Source organism: Sinocyclocheilus anshuiensis, unplaced genomic scaffold (genome assembly GCF_001515605.1).
Source record: "Sinocyclocheilus anshuiensis isolate Anshui unplaced genomic scaffold, SAMN03320099.WGS_v1.1 scaffold1765, whole genome shotgun sequence".
Lineage (NCBI taxonomy): Eukaryota > Metazoa > Chordata > Actinopteri > Cypriniformes > Cyprinidae > Sinocyclocheilus > Sinocyclocheilus anshuiensis.
In genome coordinates, this window is record NW_015539938.1 from 68807 (window position 1) to 74339 (window position 5533).

Here is a 5533-nt window from a genome sequence, read left to right on the forward strand (position 1 = left end):
TGCCAGGTATGTTTACACATACGAGGAATTTGTTTTTGTGACAGAAGCTTCCACAGTGTAACAGAATGACAGTGGCAGGACAAAAAACAGATAATAAAAAATAAAAAATAGAACAAGTTAATAAGGAATAAAAATATATAAATCGACAATTGTATGTGCAGGTATATTACAATAGACAGTTTTGTATGTACAGGTACTGTATATTATGTGCAAATTTGAGGTGTAGACTGAGTATGAGTGTTAGATAAATAAGTGTATGAGTGTATAAATAGTGTGTGTTCCACAGTTATTGTTAAGTGTTCATGAGATGGATTGCCTGAGGGAAGAAACTGTTCCTGTGTCTGGTCGTTCTGGTGCTCAGTGCTCTGTAGCGTTGACCAGATGGCAACAGTTCAAAGAGAGAGTGTGCTGGATGTGAGGGGTCCAGAGTGATTCTGCTTCTGTTTTGTTAAGTTCAGGCCCATTCACACCAAGACTGAAAACTATAACTATAATGATCATATTATGTTTATTCTAAGAGCATATATTAGTTATTTTCTGTGAACGTAACTGCAGCTTGAACCCTCCTGTTGGTTGGGTTTCAGTTTTTGTGCAGCTTATCCAAAATACATCTGTGTCAGAACTTTGCATGCAAATTCATGACCCTAAATGGGAAACAGTCACACAATTTCAAGAAGAAATAAATAGCTTTCAAATTTGAATATACAGTTGGAGGGTTCAGGTTGGATCAAAATGTTTTAAAACTTCATGCTTATAGTTATCGCTATAGTTCTTGGTTTGAGAACAGGTCTTAGTGGATATGTTGTTTATCTGCTTCCTATACTCCTCTAGCGATAGCTACATCACTGAGCCATTCCTTTTCCCATTTTTTAGTTTTAGTCTTACTCTAGTCTTTCCGTGTTGCCTTGTTGTCTGTGGTATGGACACAGCAAGGATTTTGTTAGCCCTTAGACAGGGCCCGCAATCGCTAGAGAACTATGTTCGCGAATTTTTTGCCATAGCACACTATTCTGATCTACCAGACTGTCTTTTGATAGAGTTTTTTTGTGATGGCCTTAATCAACCTCTACGATCTGAGCTTAGGGTCCGCGTTCGTCACTGAGTTGTTTTTTGGATTTTTCTTTGTTGACGGTTGGCTCTCCATTCACTGTGGGTATCGCGGAGGAACGCGACCCCGCACTCACTCCTGTAATGGCCCCCGCACTAGATTACGCTCTCAAAATGTCGGCGACAGATGAGCCGCGACAGATGAGCCTGATCGCAAAATGGCGGACACAACAACGCCCCGTTATGTGGAAGTTGATCTTCATGAACCACGTCAAGTCACAGTTGATCGTCATGTGGCAAGTCAAGTCACCGCTTATCTTCATGAACCAAGTCAAGTCACAGTTTATTTTCATGAGTCCAGTCAAGTCACAGCTGATCTTCCTGAGTCCAGTCAAGTCACAGCTGATCTTCATTTGGGCTGCATACACCACCACAGAACTCCCAGAGGCGGCGGCGCCCACTATTAGGTCTCCAGAAGTGGCGGCTGAAGCTGCAGAATCTCCTGAGTTAGTGGTGCTCGCTTCTGTGTTCCCCGAAGCGATGGTGCCCGCTGCAGTTTCTCCAGAGGTGGCGGCACATGCTGCCGAACCTCCCGAAGCGGCGGTGCTCGCTTCAACTCCTTGCGTGGTGGTGGCGCCCAGAAACGCACTTTCAACCTGTCATGTCAAGGTCGAAGGAACCTTTGCCAAACTCTCCCTGTATCCTGAGGGCACTACTGTAGAACCTCCAGAGGTGGCGGCACCCGCTGCAGAACCTCCAGAGGTGTCAGTAGTACCCACCTGTGAACTTCCAGTTTGTCCTGTCACGGCTATGGAGGCCATTTGTGAACTCTTTGCCTGTTCTGTTCCGGCCAGGGAGGCCGTCTGTGAACTCTCTGTCCGTCCTGTCACGGCTATGGAGACCCTGCCTGTGTTTGACCACTTCTCTTGTGAAATAAAGCTTGCACATGGATCCGCATGCCTCTCGTCTCGTCAGCCCCGTTACACTATCTTAGATATGTGGACTATTGAGAACAAATCCTATTGCACATGATCGAACCGTCACAATGAGTTATCTAATTGTTCCTTATCAAACACACCTGTTTTATCTCCTTTGGAGAGACATCCAATATGTGTACTGTTGGTGTGCCACCAAGAACACAGTTGGCAAACACTGGTTTAAAGAGTATATTGCTGTCAACCTTGTGAACCATTTTATGTCTTGGAAAATACAATAGAGAGCTTTTATGTTGTTACAGTGCAAATGTAGATATCCATTTTGTAATTGGCACACACTTTACATTGTTCCATCTTAAAATCTTATCTAAATTACGACGTTTATTCATGCGTTCATGATCTCAAGGTTAGATTATTGTAATGCTTTGTTGGGTGGTTGCTCTGCACGCTTAATAAACAAACTCCAGCTGGTCCATTTGAATATACCTAACATACCAAAATCAAAAGCGGTGGATCCTTTTCCTATTTAGCACCCAAACTCTGGAACAATCGACCTAGCGTTGTTCGGGAGGCAGACACACTCTGTCAGTTTAAATCTAGATTAAAGACCCATCTCTTTGATCTAGCATACACATAACACATTATCGTATTTCTATAATTCAAATCCGTTTGAATTGTTAAAAGGATTGTTAGAACACTTTCCATTACACCCGATGTACTCGTTACATCATAAGAAGAATGGCATCTATGCTAATATTAGTCTGTTTCATTCTTATTCCGAGGTCACCATAGCCATACGGATCCAGTCCGTTTCCAGACTAGATTGTGGATCTGCACCTAGAGATGACCTCTACAGCCCTGAATGTCAGCGGAGACCATGTCAACTAGATGAGCCCCAGAGACAGATCCCCTGCGAAGACCTCGTCAGCTTGACGACCATTGGCACAAGACCATGGGAACCAGACAAGTCCTCTGCACAATCTGACCTGTGTTAAATAAAGGAGACTTGACTTGACTTTCCTATATTGTATATGTAAAGCTGAACTCATGGTTTTGGCTGGCCAGCAGTGTTACTCAAAAAAGTAATAGATTACAAATGACTGATTACTACTTGAAAATTGTAATTTGATTACATTACTGATTACTGCATGTAAAAAGTAATCAGATTACTAATTACTTTACTTTCAAGTTTACTTTACTGTTTAACACTGTAAAGCTGCTTTGACACAATCAGTATTGTATAAAGCGCTATATATAAATAAAGGAGACTTGACTTGACTTTCCTATATTGTATATGTAAAGCTGAACTCATGGTTTTGGCTGGCCAGCAGTGTTACTCAAAAAAGTAATAGATTACAAATGACTGATTACTACTTGAAAATTGTAATTTGATTACATTACTGATTACTGCATGTAAAAAGTAATCAGATTACTAATTACTTTACTTTCAAGTTACTTTGAAAACATATCAAACCTAAAAAAAATACACTACAAAGTGAAAATTGTAGTTCTTTCAGTAATGTAATATTGACTGACAAATATTACAAAGGTATGAAAACAGTAACTTGACTTAAAGATTTAATCCATTTCTAAAACTTAACATTCTTAGTATAAACCTGCCTAACAATGAAAATTGTATCTTTAAATGTGCCTATACAGTGTTTTATATACAACATTGCTTGCTGAGTGTAGTGTATATGTGTATTCTGGCTTAACTGTGCTTAAACTGTGTGAGCATTAAAGACAGAAAAAAACTCAATAAATTGAAAACGGTTCTGATAACATTTGAGAACATGATGATTATACAGTGCATATTTGAATGCTAAAAATGAATCTTGCTTCTTTGTTTACGGAGGTGATGTGGGCGTTTACAGGCTCGCATGCCTCACGTGGATGATTACCGTATGAATAGCGCGCGCTGCGCGTGGGCGTGTTCACGTTACAGACAATGAGCTCAGACGGGAAAGACTGGACCTCGTGTTGGTTTCATACGGATTACTTAATCAGAGAACATTTGTTTTAGATAAGACTTCATTTTAAAGACACTTCAAGCTTTCCATAGATATGTTTCTCATGTCTGTGTGTGAAGTATTCGCTGAGTTTTGGTTCATTTTAGTGATGCGTTTCAGAAAGAAGTTCGTGGAGACTGAGACGGCTGAAAGCGCACCCTGTATATTTTCTTTATTTTACAAAAGCACAATCTTTTGTTGGTATTGTGAGTGTCCACAAATAAAAGTAGACCCTTCGCAGATTCAAATGATGTATTACACTTGTATGTACGATCAAAAATGGCGGAGCATTTTAAGTTCTTTTCGCTGTTATCAGGAAAAAATACAAGTGATCACGCCGGCGCCTCCGTCGACCCCGCGCAAAACGTGATTTTAAAAGGCATATGATTTTTTTTCTTAACACTGCATTTGTAACATAAGTAACATAATTATATTGACTTTAGAAACTGTAATCAAATTACACAAATTTAAAATGTAATGCGTTACATTACTGCATTATCAGAAAAAGTCATTAGATTACAGTAACAGTAGGGGGGACAATAAACAAAATTTCTCAAGAGCAATTTTTGAAGGGTACACAAATACAGCAAAAATTGTACTTGTAGGGATATGTATACACAGAGGAATGGCTTATTCTATTAGTGCAGCAGGGAGACCGAGCCAAATTAGACAACTTAAGGGGCCGTTCACATGTCGCGCCTAAAAACGTGTGGAAAACGCTAGCCGCGCCGCTTTCTTCTTCTTTCCAAAGCGCTCGGTAGCTTGTGCTCCCGTTGTGTCTGCCGCTGCTAAGTAACCATGACCTGCGCTCTCCATGACGACGTGGAAGTTTCAGCAAAGGATAAATGGATTTCCATTTACAAATCGCTTGCAGTAGCTCTGCTACTAAATTTACACTAAATTTATTCAAAAATGGCTATCCCTGTACAGCTATGATCAGCTGTTCCTCCATCTTGGCTGAGCTTTCAATGTTGCTATAGAAAGGGTGAAGGTGATTGGTTGGTTCTTGTCACATGATCTGCGGTGCGCTTGCGGCATTCTGAAAAGTTGATATGTTTAGCTGCGGCGCGCCTGGAAAAAACGAGCGAGTCACACCGCGTGCACGTTGCGACCGCGTCAGTCTCTATTTGCGCGCGCTTGCAGTGCGTGTACATTTGAAATAACGAACTTGAGCGAGCAAAAGACGCGATATGTGAACGGCCCCTAAAGCTGTTGTGGTCTCGCCATGACAGCGCTCGTGTCCGTTGTAGACATTACTATCTGTAACAATGTTGCCAAGTCCGCGGTTTTCCTGTGGATTGGGCTACCTTATCACTGTTGCCGCGGGTTGTTTTTCATGTCCGCGGGTTGAAGAGACCCCAGTAATGTGTATTTTAGCCCCTGGAATGCGATTTTTACCAGGGGACCCCCTCGAAACGCGGATAGTTTGGGCTAGTTTTGAGTACCAATTTGGCGGGTTTTGTTATAAAAAAAACTTCATCCGATGTTTAAGTGAATGAAATAGCCTTGACAGCCTTACTTACTGGAGTTCCACAACTATTA